Below are 16,682 nucleotides of genomic sequence, written 5' to 3'. Positions count from 1 at the left end.
AATACAAATTTCAGTCTTCTAGATCTCTGAGTCTTAAAGGTGAAAGGGCTGGTAAAGATGATTGAGAGTTGTTTTTCCGTTTGACAGATTGGTAAAGTGAAACCCAAGAGAGGGCTGGCCTGGTGGCACAGTGGTTAAGTGCACACGTTCCGCTTCGGTGGCCCGGGGTTTGCCGGTTTGGATCCTGGGTGCGGACATCGTACCGCTTGGCACAACATGCTGTGGTAGGCGTCCCACAGATGGGCATGGATGTTAGCTCAGGGCCAGTCTTCTTCAGCAAAAAGAGGAGGATTGGCGGCAGTTAGCTCAGGGCTAATCTTCCTCAAAAAAGAAAGAAAGAAAGAAACCCAGAAAGACTGGGATTTGCCTAAAACTCTGCAACAAATTAACAGTAAAGCTAGAATCCTCACCTGGGATCCTTAGTGCTCTTTTTACTCTTCTGCGCTTTCCTTCTCTTAGGGAGTTGGGAGCTGGGGGCCTGGCCTAGAACTGAGAAGGTACCATGAAAGGTACCCAAGCTGCATTCAGGCTGCTTGGAACCCTGAGACTTGGCCAAAGGGACAGTGGGCTTAAGTTTTAGTTCATTCATTCAGCAAATACCTTGCTCTACACGTACGTATCCACGTGCACAAAGATGAGGTAAGTGTTCTAACACACTAACGGTGTCATTATCACATGGTGAAAGGATTACAGAAACTTTTCGTTTTCTTCTATTTTTTTGCGGTAATGGTCATGTATTCCTTTTGAAAGCTTGACCTTTTTTTAAATCCTTCTGTTCATGTAAGTATTTTTATCTGTTGAAGTCATGAAGTACTTCTTAACTTGGAGTAAGAAACAGGTGGGAAATTTTATGAGCCAGATAAATCCCCTCTTCTAATGTGAGCCTGATAGTTCTGGGGTCTCCCACCTGAGTCCGTGGACGTCCTAAGTGTGTCCTGCCACTCACCTGTTCACACTTGCCATGCCTGGTCTGTGAGTGCGTTGTGTGCGCCCACTTGCTGGGATCTGCTTCGGCATCTGTGACTGATGAGGAGCAGCAGGTTGTAGACGCGAGGAAGGGATAGCGGAGCTGCCGGGAGGAAGGGAGGAAGGAAGGGCGTTCTCCCTTTGCTGCTGGCCTGTGAAGGAAAGTGAGCGTGAGCTCATTCAGCGGATGAGTCAAAGCACCACAGTCTGAGGGTTCAGCATAAGGGCTGGCTGTTTCCCAGGCCTTAAGCCCCTTGGGCATTACAGTGTTACAACACGGTACTGTTTATTGACATCCAACAGTCGTCATGGTCATTGCGGTTTATTGTCATATGATAACCTTTCACTGTGTAAGTAAGTGTTGTTATGTCAGAGGTAAATGTTGGTTATCCCCGTTTGATAGATGAGGAAGCCGAGGTTCAGAAAGGTGAAGAGGTGGAGCTGGAACTCAAATCCTAAGCTCTGCTCACTCTGCACTTGGCTCCTGTATTTATCCGTGCACTCACAAGCAGGCACCTTAGCACCTTTATTCGTTTAATATTTAGAACATATTTATTGAGCATTTCCTGTGAAATCTTTTTTCCAACAAATATTTATCGAGTGTTTTAGTTCTCTGGGTGTGGCACTCTTGTGGGTGCTAGTGACGTAAGAGGGAACAGAGGCAGACAAGAAATCCTCAGGGAGCTTCTATTCTAGTAAGAGGAGTAGAAGAGACAAGTAATAAAGTAAATTCTATAGTAGGTATTTTAAATAGAGTATATTAATAGAGAATTTTGAGATTCAGTAAGGCCAGCAGATCAGGAGATGATTGCACTGAAAAGATAGTGTATTACTCACATTCCCAAGAGGAGGGAGCACACCACCCAGGTCCCCAGGAGAAAACACTGAGGTTGGTTGCAGTTAGAGAGAGCGAAGGACTAATGGGCTGAAGCCTTTAAGAGGCGAGTCGGGGTAAGCAGGTTTAGGATGGGCTAGTTTGTATAATTTCAGCAGGCTCTGGGGTGGAGCGGCACCCCTAGTTGTCTGATACTTGGCCTTAGGATGATTAGGGCCTGGAGATAGTGGCGGGAAATGTGAGAACAGATAAAGAAGATGGTTGGGGGTTTGGGCTCTGGATTGGTGGGTTTGCATATGAAAGGCACAGTGAAAGCAGATTGTTTACTATCTCTGAGAATTAGATAGCCCTGGGAACAGCTGTCCCTCCAGAGTCAGCAAGGCCCCAGGTATCAAAGCATCAGATACAGAAAATAAAAGGCAGGGCTGATACTGTAGGCCAGATGGGGGTAAGTGCTACAAGGAAAATAAAAGGGAAAGGGAACAGGGAGTGTCAGCCTGGAGGGGTGGGATGTGGCCGATTTAAATAGAGCAGTCAGGGAAGACTGGACTGGGGAGGGAGCCTTTCAATAAAGACAGAAGGCAGAGAGGGAGTGAGCCTTGTGGGATGTGGGGAAAGAACTGTCTAAGCAGAGGGGTCAGCAAGATCAGAGGTGGGAGCATATTTCATTGATAATGTGTCCTAAAGCTGTATCGGTCTGCCTTAGACCAAAGCAGGAATACAGTGGAGTGGAGTCGGGTGACACAAAGGTGTCAGAAACGCACGCCAATAGTAAGGAAGGAACAGGATGGCCTTATGCGTGTGAGCTGAATAGGGAGAAGTTTGTCTAGGGACCAGATCTGAATATCCTGTATTTCCCATCTATCCATATTTGGTAAGATGTTCCTCCCCAAATCCTTTTAGAAGAAAAGTTGATTCTTGGTGGAAAGGTGATTCTAATTCAGGAGAAATTTGTCTGATATACAACATAGACCAATCAGAAATTAAAGATTGTCAATGAAAGGAAATCCTATCTCTTCACTTCTCCCTCCAATGGTTTCCCATGGCATTTAGGATAAAGTGCCAACTCCCCGCCATGGCCTGCAGGGTCTGAATCTAGCCTCTGCTTACAGTACTTTCCAGCTTCATTTTTATTTTTATTTTTTTCATATTTATTTTTTATTTTCATTTTTATTTTAATTTTATATCCCTCCAGCCACAAGAACTTCTTCAGGTATCTTGAACACTCCAAACTCATTTCTGCCTTGGGATTTCTGCACTGACTGTGCCCTTGGCAGAGGCCGTATCCCCATCTTTATATGGCTGGTTCCTTCTTATCATTCAGGTCTCAACTTGCTTCTCAGAGAGACTGTCACCAGCTGCTTACTCTGAAGAAGCTATCCAGGCCCTCTCCAGCTCATTAGCCAGTTTAGTTCTCTAAATACTGTTCAACAGTATTGGGAATTTTTCTAACTCATTTATTAGTTTACTATCTGACCCCACCCCTGCTAGAATGTCAACTTGTTAATGTCAGGGACTTTGTCTCCTCCGCTGTTCTAGCCTAGCATTGGGAATAGCACCTGGCATTCAGTAGACGACGCTCAGTAAGCATTTGTTGAATGAATGAATAATAACACAATATCTTCAAATATAAGTGTTACATAGAGAGAGAGAGAGAGAGTCTATAGGACACAGCACTTAAGTAATAAAGGAGCCATTGTAATGGGGCAAGGTCTAGGCGGTCCTCTAAGAAAGAGATGCTCTTATGGAAGTAGTCTAATTGTGTATCTTTCCTGCAAAGTATATCTGGGATATCTGTGGTGCTGGATGATATCCCAGCCCAATCATTGCTGATCATGAAGCTGGGGGTTCCACCTCTAATAAAGAGGAGATGACCTTGTCACCGTTGGGCAGGCATAACAAAGTAGCAGCTCGTAGGCCTTTGGTCCCACATGTATGGTATTTGGCAACAGAGTATTTGGATTTTTTTTTTTTTTTAAGATTGACACCTGGGCTAACAACTGTTGCCAATCTTTTTTTTTTTTTTTTTTTCTGCTTTTATCTCTCTAAACCCCCCCTGTACATAGTTGTATATCTTAGTTGCAGGTCCTTCTAGTTGTGGGATGTGGGACGCCACCTCAACATGGCCTGACGAGCGGTGCCATGTCCGTGCCCAGGATCCAAACCCTGGGCCGCCACAGCAGAGCACGCAAACTTAACCACTCGGCCACGGAGCTGGCCCCTCTTTTTAAAAATATAAATATGATGGCAAGTCCCAGTGGCCTAGTGGTTAAATTCAGCATGCTCTACTTCAGCAGCCCAAGTTCCATTCCCAGGTACGGACCTACACCATTCTGTTAGCAGCCATGCTCTGCTGGTGGCCCACATACTAAAAAATAGAGGAAGATTGGCATAGATATTAGCTCAGGGCGAATATTCCTCAGCAAAAAGAAAATATGTATATATATGAGTATGAATGTCTTTAGCAGACTTGCCCATTCCATTTTGCTACTCCCTGCCTCCTGCTTGTCCTGTTTGCAAAGTCTTACGTTTACCTTACCTGTTGGTCCCAGTCCCTGAAGGCATCTGAGCTTTGACCCCTGTGGGAGATGAATAGATGCCCTGTTCCCTAGCAGCCCCCTGGGTACTTTGAATATTTTTTCTGGTTGAAGGGAAGTTGAAATACTGCTGGTGAGTCTCAGGAACCAGCTCATGGCTAGAGGACAAGGTGTCAGCTGGTCTTACCTGCCCCAAGGGCAGAGAATGCTTGCTAAAGGGAGTTTCTGTCCCAATTATGCAAATAACTTACGTAGTATTATTAGGAAATAGGTGTCATCCCAACCCAACCTATCTTCCTGTGCCCACGCTCACTATTTGCTACAACAGTTAAGTAACCTAATTCAGTGTTTTCTAGACTAGATGCCTGCATTTGAGCTTCTAAGGTTCTCACTGATCTGTTCTCTGATCCCCTGCTTTCCATTTCTCCCACCTTTAACACTTTAATTTGACGTGTGAGACAGGAAATGCTTCACTGTCTACAGGTAACTTAGAACAATGTTTGCATTTTTCAACCTCTGGCCTTTTCAGTGGATCAGACCTATACTCAAGACTCTAGAGCAACCAGCATTCTTTGTTATGATGGTCTTTATTTATTAGTAAAATATTGTAAGTAATTAACAGAGCCAGCCAGAATTTTATGCCTCCCCAAAACCTCCAACACCGTTTTCAGTGACAATTTCAAGATCTATAAAACGGACTCATGGGTTGAGTACAAACCTAACCCCAAGACTAGCTCTCGGAATCCCCATTTAAGAATGTGAGTTTCATATGGAAACTTCAACTTGACTGATTTTGTATGCCCACAAAGCTAAAATCAGCTTCAAACAGCATGTCAAAGAAAGCACAATTTATAAGATTTCAACAAACTCTAGTTCTACCCGTTAGCATGATCATAGTTTTCATTATACATTGTTCAGTCTGTTTTCAGTGAAGTGGAAAATTATTATCCTCTCTATTTGTGATCAGGAAATTGTTTTATGAGTGGAACTGGGTATTTTACAGGAATTCTATTCAAATATCATTTACAGTTGATTTGTACCAGACTTTTAAAGCACCAGGACCGAGCATATATGCAGTTTAACTTGATGGATTAGAAAATTGTGCCAGTGACAGACACCACCTTAACCAGGGGATCCAAGTTAACATCACTAGAATTGGAGCAAATCGATATTATGTACCTCCTGACGTGGTGCATCATTTTCAGGGGTTCGTTTCCTACCAAAAATGTACACTCGGAATCTAATCATGAGGAAACACCCAGCAAACCCAAATTGAGGGGATATCCTACAAAATAACTACCTTGTACTCATAAAAGATGATGAAGTCATGAAAGACATGACCTTTTTCCGTAAAAGACGTTATTGGAACAATTGGCAACATTTGAATAAAGTAGAGTATTAATGTTAAATTGCTGATTTTGCTAATTGTCCTGCGGTTTTATGAGAACACCCTTGTTTTTAGGAAATAGACACTGAAATACTTAGGGATAAGGGGAGTCTTCTCTGAAACTCATTCTTGGACAGTACAGAAGGAGTGAGTGAGTGAATGAGAGAGAGAAAAGAAAAAGTAAGTGGTAAAGTGCTAACATTTAAAGAATCTGGGTGAAGGGTGTATAGGAATTCTTTGTACTAATCTTGCAACTTTCCTCTGAATCTTAAATTATGTCAAAATAAAAAGTTTTAAAGACATGCCAGTGGGATCGTACTTGTGAAACTCATCCCTAGGTAGGCCAGGCAGTGGGTTTTCCTGGCTGTGTGTACCCTTAGTGTTGAATCTGTGCACTCTGGGTCCGAGGAGGCCAGAGAGGAGGACCTTGGGCGCGCGGTTGCATGAAGAACACAGAGTGAAGAAATGTAGGAGACGTTGCGCTTGGTCACGAGGGCCAGACTGAACTCAGCTTGTCTGTCTGCTGCTTTCTTCCAGGCCAGGTAGCAGGGACGTAGAGGAAAACTCACTTGGCACAGGTGCTTGGGAGAAACAGGGCCAGGTTAGGACCACAGGTCTCAAACTACATCAAGTCCAAGAGACCCTAAACCTAAACACTTTCCCACCCCACACACAAAAAAAGTAGTTTGCTAAAAAAGGACACTGAAAACAGTCGTTGACCACCAGCCACCTCTTTCTTCTTCCCTCAGGTTCCCTAGGAGAATTTCCATTGCAACGTTTTCAATTAAGTAGCGCTTAATTACAGTCTTAAACTTTCCAGCATCACCCTGCTTAACTCTTTCCCTCTGCCTCTATAATTAAGCCTGGCATTTGGTTACCTTTGGTTAAGGTTACTACTGAAGGGCACATTCTAAGTTGAATCCAGGTCAGGCTTCCCGCTGGCTTCTGGGTAGACTCTGATGGACTAGCGCATAAGCCAAAAATAACTGGACTGGACTGTAACTTATCTCCCACTTTGGCATTCCTAAGAGGTTTTGAGTTTGGCTGGCAACCCTGCTGTCAGGATACCATCCTCAGGAGTTGTATTCACCTTTTGTATTCCAGACTCAGGAGGAATAATAGCCAAGGTCAATGCTTGCCACACTGCTTTCTATAACATATTAATAGAATTTGGTAAATGCTATATGTTCCCCTTGGAGAATCATCATCTACATGAGCATATTAATTAGCACATTAAAGGTTCCGGGAAATCTCACAGTAAAGAAACAGGTAACTTCATTTAACCCTTCTTAATTGACTGCGCAACACTTAGAACATCTTAAAGAACAGGAAGTGCTAGGCTATATTGATAGTCACGCTACTAAGTTTAAGAGAGACGTGCCTCACCAACAGTGCCTTTTTCTTATAGGTCTCTGGGCCTGAAAATACTCCAACTCCAATGATTTCTCTTTCTTTGTTCTTAGCTATTCATCGCTAGCCATTTAATGAGCTCCTCTATGACCAAAGAGTTTGTGCTGGGTGTACAAAGATGGAGAACATCCCTGTCCTCGAGGACTTCCCTTGTAGTTAGGGAGGTAAAGTACATAAACAATTGTTTATCAGATCCTATCAAAGAAAAAGGAGAACATGCTGGGCTTAGTCATCTAAGTCCTAGGTAGACTTTAGACAAGCAGAGAGGCTGCAGGGTGATATGAGCAATGAGGAATGCAACACAGTTGGTGCAGTGAACTGAACAATTAGACTAAAGCAAGGGGTTCATATGGAACAGTCATTTTTAACCTTTCGAATACATGGAAGTTACTTAGAAGGCTTGTTAAAACACAGAGTGCCAGGCCCCCTCCCCCCCCATAGTTTCTGATCCAGTAGCTCTGGATCCTCAAGAATGTGCATTTCTAGCAAGTTCCTTAGTGATGCTAACATTGCTGATCTGGGGACCACAGTCTGAGAACCTCAGATTATCAAAGAGTGGAAGCTCATAGAGCTGGAAAGGTGAGCTGGCCTGACCATGGAGTAGCTTAAGAGGCAGGCTGACAGGTTAGATTTTATTGATCAAGTTTTGAACAGTGACTTTCCCAAAGCAATATAATTGCTGTGGTAGCAGAGATGTGTCTAATGGATAAGAGAAAAGGACTAGATGCACAGAGACGAATTTGGAGGTTCTTACATCATTAAACAAGTGGATTTATAAGATCTGAATTAGGGCAGTGACAGTGGGAAAGAAAAACATCAGTGCAGAAGTCTTTGTGAATGAACAATCAGTTTGCAGGCGAGAAAAACTAAAAGGTAGCCTTGGTCATTCTCTGACCAATAATCTGTAAATTATTATGTATAATCATTTGTATAATGTTATTTTGAGGCTTTGTATTCCTAGAGTTGAGCTTGTTTATGTTCGCACGATCTGCAAAGAAAAGTGGAAAATGTTTCTATGTAAGTTCATCAGGTAAGCTGTTCTAGGGAGCTCATTTAATCTACCTGAGGGCTGTTTGAAGGCCTAGGAGAAAACCTGAGTGTGGATACACCCTAGACTCAGGAGTGGCCCTATTTTACCAGGGGAATTTGGCTTACCTGCCAGGTATGGAGCTTGGGAGGGCTGCATGTGGGGAGACGAAGCCAGAAGAAGATGCCTTCTTCAGCCATGTGTCTTGATTAGATGACCTCCTTATGCTCGTGATATCTTTACAGACAAAAGCAGGTCTCAGGTGACCTCACTTCCTGCTGATCCACTGATTCTTGTTGCTCTATCACAAGTAGGAACCATTTCTTAAAAATTCTGTATTTAGATTTCATACTAATAGGATGTGTCCTTTCTTCACTCTGAATTCACGAAGTTTCACCATGCTCTTTTGGTGGTTGTGTTTTGAACAGTTTAGAAGCCTTTCAGGAGAGTTCTCTACTGTGCAGTTTGGAAGAAACTTGCGTTCCCACTCCAGAGGCTGTGGACGAGTCTGGGAGAATGAAATGGGTGTATAGATGGAAATAATATCTAGAATGTTTACTCTCGGAAGAGCAACAGAGCTGCTTTCACTGACTTTTGCCCCATCTGATGTGTCGAGCTTCAGAATCCACTCCTGGAATATCGAGGGAGTGATGGTAGAATCGAGAGAGATAATTTTTAGCCCTTAACTTCCAAAGGCAACTAGAGGGAATAGTGAATTAGGAGAGTTGGTGTGGCAACATGTCACAGCAATGACATCACATGTTTAGGATGTGCTTATTTTGGGGTGTGGGGTACTGACTCGGGGCCCTTTGCGGTCTCTCCTCCCCCGTCTCTGGCTCAGAGAGGAGATTACACAGGGGAAAGTGAGGCCAAGGAGACCTGGGGATGAGCAGTTGGAAACTTTATCACTTTACCCTCTGCATCCAATGGCATCCTGACGGAAGTCGAAGCAGGGAGGGCGGGGACAGGCACTGAAGGAGGCAGCCGTAGTTGAGGGAGATCTGGACTGACTTAAAACAGAATTCCAAAGAGTTTGTCTAGATTGAAGCCAGAGGTGCTGACTTTTGACCCCTTTGGAGGTTGTTTTGTCTGCTGGAGAATATCTTGATAATAAGAGCATGTCCCAGTGGGCTCTGAAGATGAAAAGGATTCCTACCCTATGGGAATGCCACTAGATTTGAAATCATCCCTATGCTTCAGATCTGTGTGCACATTCTGCCAGGATAGAACAGCAGTGTAGGGAAGAGAAGGGGACGAATACATAGAAATGAACTAAGAGATAGCCCAACATAATGTGCTTTTAAGTCTCCGAGAGGTCCTTCATTTTATACTCCTAGGTTAGTGGGAAAAATCAGATGCAGATGTTATAAATCCTGGGGATTTAGATGTAAGAAATTTATAAAACAAACATAATGCCTGAGTAAAGTGGTGAGGTAAACAATGGTGGATTGGCAAGGGACTTGCTGGAGAAGATTCCTGAACTAAGTATAAAAGCTATGGTATGATCAGGAGACAGGGGCTTGCACTGTGCATTTGAGACTTGAGTGTGGCTAAGAGATGGGAGAAGGGATATCCTGAGCCAAGATGTGTTCGCCAATTTTAGTCTGACATTGTGGTAGGGGCAATTCCAAGGGCAACAAGTTTCCTAGTGTTAAGAAACAGTGTTTCTAGACCAGGCTGATTCTCTCCTCCCCCATGTCCTGTTGCTGTCACCAGAGCAGCTTGCTTCATCCTCTGGCATTAGGTGGCCCAGTCACCAAGATGCCCAACCAAGTGGTTTGCTGGGAAGACAGCCATGCCAGGCACTGGTGGTACATAGCCTCAGGACCTCAGCTGGATATGCAACCAGGAGATTTGCTTTCATAAGCATCCTGCTAAAAGACTGGCCAGAGCCATTATCTTATGCCACGAAGGACATATTAATACTTACTGTAGGTTTTGTGCTGTCTATGTTTACAAACAATTGAATTTGTGGATTTATCACCCAGAGAATTTTCAGTCTTGGCGTTCTCATCATGTGCCCTTCTCTAGATGTGCAATTTCCAGTGTGAAAAAAATATATATGTGATATTCCTATAATTTTTATATTAAGTAAATTATTTGTAGAAAGTCAAAAATAGCAATGTTTGCGTGTATAATCTCTACAAACAGATGTATTGAAATGCATTTGCCTTATATAGCTAAAGCCATGGGAAACAATAAGGATGAGTACAGTTACTCCTGTATCACTGGAGCCTAAAGCAAGACAAAAGAGCAGGAGATTAAAAGACTCTTCTGTATGGGGCCAGCCCCATGGCATAGTGGTTAAGTTTGTGCACTCCACTTCAGCAGCCCAGGGTTCACGGGTTTAGATCCTGGGCACAGACCTACACACAGCTCATCAAGCCGTGCTGTAGCAGTGTCCCACATACAAAATAGAGGAAGAGTGGCACAGATGTTAGCTCAGGGACAATCTTCCTCAAGCAAAAAGAGGAGGATCGGCAACAAATATTAGCTCAGGGCCAATCTTGCTCACCACACACACACAAAAAAATCTTCTGTAAATATCTGGTGGATTTTAGGAATCTTTGAGATTTCTGCCATTGGAATCAAACCTTCCAATACAGTATTATGATGAATACCAGGGGTACATTTATAGACCCATTGACCATCTAGATAAAACGGCATGATTAATATAGAACAACTAGACCCCATATCTTTTAGCAATTACATAATACACTATGTGAAAGACATGCTTTGGGGTGCAATTAGAGTGGATTGAAATGAGTTTTTCATTCTTGAATTGTGCCCCTCAAGGCAGTGTAGAAAATGATGGGCCAGCTTGGTGAGTTATGCATCTGGGGTGCGCACAATGCTCTGAAACCTTAGATGCCACCTGCACATACTTACAGTCTCTGGAGTCCCAGCCAGCCCTTTCAAGGACACCATTCCTGGTCTTTGGGGATACTAAACCCACAAAACTAATAGAACTGTCTTCTCTTTTTGTCTAGGAGATGTAGTCCTTCTTTACGTTCAGCTCACTTTGAGGTCATTGGAAAGAAGGCTGAATCAGTATTTGTGATTAGGAAAATATGGCTGCAGCCATAAGGCATTTGCCATATCCTGAATTTGCATTCTTTGATGACTTGAATGTGTTCAAGTATTCTGCTCTCACAATAGTTTTGCAAATTTTACACTAGATCAAAAAGGGCAGAAACTTTTTCCTTTAGTTGTAACGTAAAAGTGAAATAAATATGAGTTGAAACTTTTTTAAAAAGAAATTGTAAGTGAGCCGTAAATATAACAAATTTCTTGTATATTCAGTCACTACCCATGTTGTACACAGTTATCTTTTATTTTGGTTGCTAATGAAGGGTGACCCAAGTAAAAAAAGGACAATGTTCAACATAGACAACAGACTTATTAGGATGTGTTCAGTCTGCAAATTCTCATGGGTTTTATTCCATTTTTCATCTTCATGTCAAGCAGACAGCTCTCATCTCCTATGCTACTTGGAAACATGCTGCTGTGATTAAAAAAACTGGAAATCATGGAGCCCTTGCCCCCAAGGCTTAAGCTAATAACATTGACCTGTTTATTCTAACCCTGTGATGGGATCCGAGACCCTAATCTCAGCAGTTGTTCAATTGCCTGGGCATAAAGTCCATCAGAAGCTCTCATTCTGAGGGATACCCTGTAGATAAGAAGGTATGTGTCATCTCCAGGAAACAACCTGTACCGCTTAAACTTCCAAACGGTGGGCGAAGAGGACGACAGGGGCCTTGTTGCTCAGGGATTGGACTGCTTATTTTCAGATGAGTTTTCAGGCATTGGTCATAGGAGTGGCTACGTGAAGTGGGGAGGGAGAATGACACAGAATGGCAACTGGTAGCATTAAGTTTTTCTTTGCTTTTATGAGGGATAAAACTTTAAAGCTAAAAGTGGTCTTAAATTATCTAGTCTAGCCTTTAGAAGAACATACAGAGGGAATGAAGGAACATACAGAAAATGAAATTAGGAGAGAGTTTTATGGTTTTATTGATTTTTATTTAACTTAGACGGTGTTTCCTATGAGTCGAAAGTATTCTAAGCACTTTACAAATATTAACCCCTTAACCCTAATAACTCTATGGGATAGATACTAATATTATTTTCATTTATTGATGAGAAAGCCAAAATATAGAGAGGCTGAATAACTGGCCCAGGGTCACACAGTTAGTCAGTGGTGGAGCAAGGCTTTGAATGCATCCTGTCCATGTTGTAGATGAAAAAAACAGAGGCTGGGGTGTCTGTCTACTGCTGCCTCACTAGTTAGTGGCAGAGCAGAACCAGAACCCGGGTCATCTGTTTGTTGCAGCCCATTGAATAGCCACCAGTGGGTTGTTGTTGGATCATATAAGCAAGGCAGGAAAATTATACCAGCGAGTTTCTTTTTTAATCAACTTCAACAGAATATCATTAAGAGATGAGTATTGAGGTCAAGAATTGTCTAGTTGTTGGTGAAGCTTTGGTGTGTGTTCTGTGAGCATGTCTTCTCTCCTCAGGTATTAAGGAAGACATTGGTTGGATTAAAGAGGTGGCTTGGAAATGAAAGGAAGCAGGGATGGAAAATAGTATGAAAGTCTGTTCATGGATAAGAGTTTGTTGGCTTATTTAGATTTTCTCGATTTCATGACCAAACAGGTAAGCTTATGCTACTAGGTCTATGAGGTTGGACCTTTAGCCTCATGGATTGCCCCGCCAAGCTTCCTATTTTCCAGTTGTGGCTGAGAAGTCAACAATAGGGTGCATTTCCTGTTGGTCTGGACGCGTTGGTTTTTACCTTTTCATTTCTTCTTCTTAAAACATTCTATTTTATCTCAATTGACTTCCTTGAAGTAATGTTTTTGGTTAGGGAGGACACATTTAATTTTTCCAGGAGAATTGTGTACTAGTATACATAATGTAGCATTGGGTAGAATGTAAGAAGACAAGAACTTTTGCACTCAGTTGGTGGGAGTAAACCAGAGAGCGATCTGACAATACCTGGTGGAGCTGGTGATGTGTATTCCCTAAAGCCAGCAGTTCCACCTGAGATACTTGCTTTAGATGCTTTAGAGTGGAGAGCAGTGCTACTCCACGTGCGATCTGCAGGTGGTGAAGGTTCGTGAGCTGTTTGTTTCTAGTCCACAGTGAGAGAAGTACAGAAAGTAAGAGTTGGTGTTTAGAAGCTTTTAGAGCAACTTACTTCCACAACATCCAAGAGTGTGACTTTGTATTTTATAAAAGTATTGGTCCAAAGCAGACTGGAAATAAGAAAAATGGGTCTTTTACCACCATAGTGGTGCTTTGGGAAGCACCACCCTAGGGAATCTCACACATGTGCAGAGACCTGTGGGGGATTGCTTATAATGACTACATATGTGTGTGTATAACAACCTAAATGTCTATCATTAGGAAAATGCATTTAAGACATCACAATATGTCCTATGAAAGAATATTATCCAACAATGAGAGTGAATGAACTAGATCTACATGTATGAACATGGATAAAGCTCAAATAATTTTGAATAAATGAGCAAGTTGCAAAATGTTACCTACATTACGATAATCATACAAAATATAAGGCATAAAATGATACTGTTTGGACTCGCAATAAGTGGCTGACAACATGGATGGGAAAGATGCATGCCAACATCAGAAGAGAACTTAACTCTGGGAAGGGAAAGGGGGATGGAATTGCCACTGGGAGAAAAAAATAAAGCTTCAACTATATCTGTGATCTTTTATTTCTTTTTTAAAAAGCTGAAGCAAATATGGCAAAAAATATTTACATTCATCATATTGAGGTGATGGGTAACTGGGTGTCAAATTTCTTCTATATTTTTCTGTATTTTAAAAATATTTCATAGTAAAATCAGCCTCAGAACAGGATTGTTTTCTGATCTAGAAAGCAAGTTGTACACACTAGACCATCCGGGGAACTTATTACCTACAGCGCCCAGGAACACATTTTTCTTCCCAGAAACTTAAAACCAGATATCAGCCTGATGGGCAGTTTCTGTGCCTCAGGGCTGAAGACGAGGCATTGGTTGGGAGCCATGGAGAAGGCAAAGAGTCTCCTGGATTCTGGATCTAGCTTTGTGACTAACTCATTGCGACAGTGAATTTCCCAAATTGAAACCTCCATTGACTTATCTGTAAAATTAGACTGAAACTTGTTTTCAGCATTGAAATTTTATAGCATGTATAAATTACATATAAATGCACATTTGAAATGTTACATAAACTCACAACTTGATGCTCCTTTTTACAATAATTATAGAGGCTAAAAGAATATATGGACTGAACACAGATACAGGAGTAAGATTAAATATCTGTGCAGTGAAGTCATATCTGGCTTTGAATCTCACCTCTCTGCTACTTACCACCTGTGAGCCTTGGTTTCCTGAAACTCTCTGATTTTCTATTTCCTAAGATGAGAATCATAATAAATAGTACCTACCTCAGCTTGGAAAGATTTGCAGAAATAATAGTATTATTGTTGTAGTTGTTACAAATCAGTTAACTTTTGTGCCTGGAAAGGTGCTGGAATAAATTCTCCAACAGCTAGTTAGTCATCTTCCAGAGATGGGATGAGCATAACATGCCAGTCATTCTTTGAAGCAGCAATAAACTAAGTACAAATTTTCCAGCATAAACCATGCTATATTCTTTATAACCACACATTCAAAGTGATTGAGAAATGGTCCTGTTTTCATACAGGACCCAAACTAGATGATGAATTATAGATTGTTCCAACTCTTGAATTCGCTTTTATGTGGGCTGTGGTTGAATGGCCCTAATTGTTTACACAGGATAAACTTGAAACAACAAAATTGAGAGTACTCTTGATTTTTAATTTGTACTTGGTAATTTATACTCTTGCCATTAATTTGTACAGAATGCACCAAAGCAGAACCACATGACCATGGGAGAAGAAGGGTCAGTCAAAATTTGCGTTAGTGAATCTCAAAGCCAGACTATGATTTGCCATGGAACAAAAAACTTGGACAGTCATCTGTCTTCCTTGGTAACGCAAGGCACAGTTAATGTGGCTGGGCCTCTAGCTCTGCTGACACAATGTGTGTTGATAAATCGAACTTTTGAAGGCTTGGACTTAACAGAGCAGCTGTCTGGTATCAGAGGGGCCTGGTGAAAGCTTCTGCAGCTTATCAGCAGAAAGATAACAGAGAGGCCCTGGTCCCACTGCCAGTGCTAGGGAGATGCTTATCACCCAGGCTCTGAGAACAGGAGTTTGACCCATTCCAAACACTTCAAAAATAAGGTCAACATACCTAAGACCTCAGCCAGCAAGGAATTTTCTGAGATAAGATTACAACGTTGTCCTTAAAGGGACACCAACCAAGTCAGTGAACCCCCAAATATTCCCTGGGCAGGACAACCCTGTAAATTAACCTTCGTACCAGCAGACTTGAGGAGCTCAATCTTAGATGCAAATATTCTGCTGCTGTTTTCCAAAGTAGGCACAAAACTCGAGCCATGTCTAAGAAAATCCCCACCTGAGCTTGGTACCCTCGAGATCAGCTAGTTGTAGAAGCTGGAGGCAGCTCTCTGTTGGCAAAAGCATTCATTCACTTTATTTCAGGATTTTGTTTCTTCTGTGTTGGCTGTGTCTAGGCCAGAGGGCCTCCAAGCCAGGTTAGATCTCTAGTCTAGGTCGAGGATGAAGTCATTATCAGAAAAGGTGATTCAGTTCTTGAGAGGAGCAGGTGTAAAAGGCTACTGCAATAATTTGTTTAAATAGCTAGTCATGTGTTTGATTTAAATATCAGTATGCAAACTGGCACAGGGGTGATGGACGAGGCCCGTCGGAGGTCAAGGTAGAGCTGGTCAGGTGTTCTCCCAAGACCATTTTGGTGAGAAGCAGCAGCATACAGAAAGACAAGTCACCTTTGATTTGTCATCCAGACACTAACAGTATCACTTCTTACTTTGAAATGCCTCATATTCAGTCCTTTTTACTCCCTGTGCACAGTCCTGGTGTGGCCTTCTGAATTCTAATGCCTCCTTCCCAGGGCTGTGCTGTCTATAGCTATGAGATTAATTTAATACAAACAAACAAACAAAACCCCTTTATATCATGTCATTTCCCATTAGAGTCTCACAATTAAGTTCATACTCCTCTAGCTTATTGTTAATGTCCTCGCTAATCTGTCCAGTTTCTCCTTCTCTGTTAATCTTTATTTCATTCAAAGGATCTACTTATGAGCGGTGTTAACTTATTTTTCCATTTTCCTGCCTCTGTGCTTTTGTTCCCGCTGCCTCCCCCTTTCAGAATTTCTTCTCCCTTCTCTTCTACTCAGACACATCTCTTCCGTTAAACCTTTTCAGACCAACCCCGCCTACACTGATCTGACCCTTCTTTGAACTCTGCTTCCTTATCGCCTCAAGTCCATACCGGCCCTTTGGCAATTAATCACATACTGCTTTGTGAATTTATCTTTATTTTGCATGCTCTTTCTTGGTCTTTCGCTCTTCTCTACCTCTCTGCATCTGTGT

The 16,682-nt window shown here is 42.2% G+C and overlaps 1 protein-coding gene across 38 annotated transcripts in view; it reads left to right on the top strand.

The window, feature by feature from the left end:
• KALRN (kalirin RhoGEF kinase) overlaps positions 1 to 16,682 on the top strand; it is a 641,465-nt gene that overhangs the window by 547,487 nt on the left and 77,296 nt on the right. The gene's annotated exons all lie outside the window — the stretch shown is intronic.

The sequence above is a fragment of the Equus caballus genome, chromosome 19 (assembly GCF_041296265.1).
Source record: "Equus caballus isolate H_3958 breed thoroughbred chromosome 19, TB-T2T, whole genome shotgun sequence".
In the NCBI taxonomy this organism is placed as follows: domain Eukaryota; kingdom Metazoa; phylum Chordata; class Mammalia; order Perissodactyla; family Equidae; genus Equus; species Equus caballus.
This window is presented reverse-complemented; position numbering and strand designations above follow the sequence as displayed.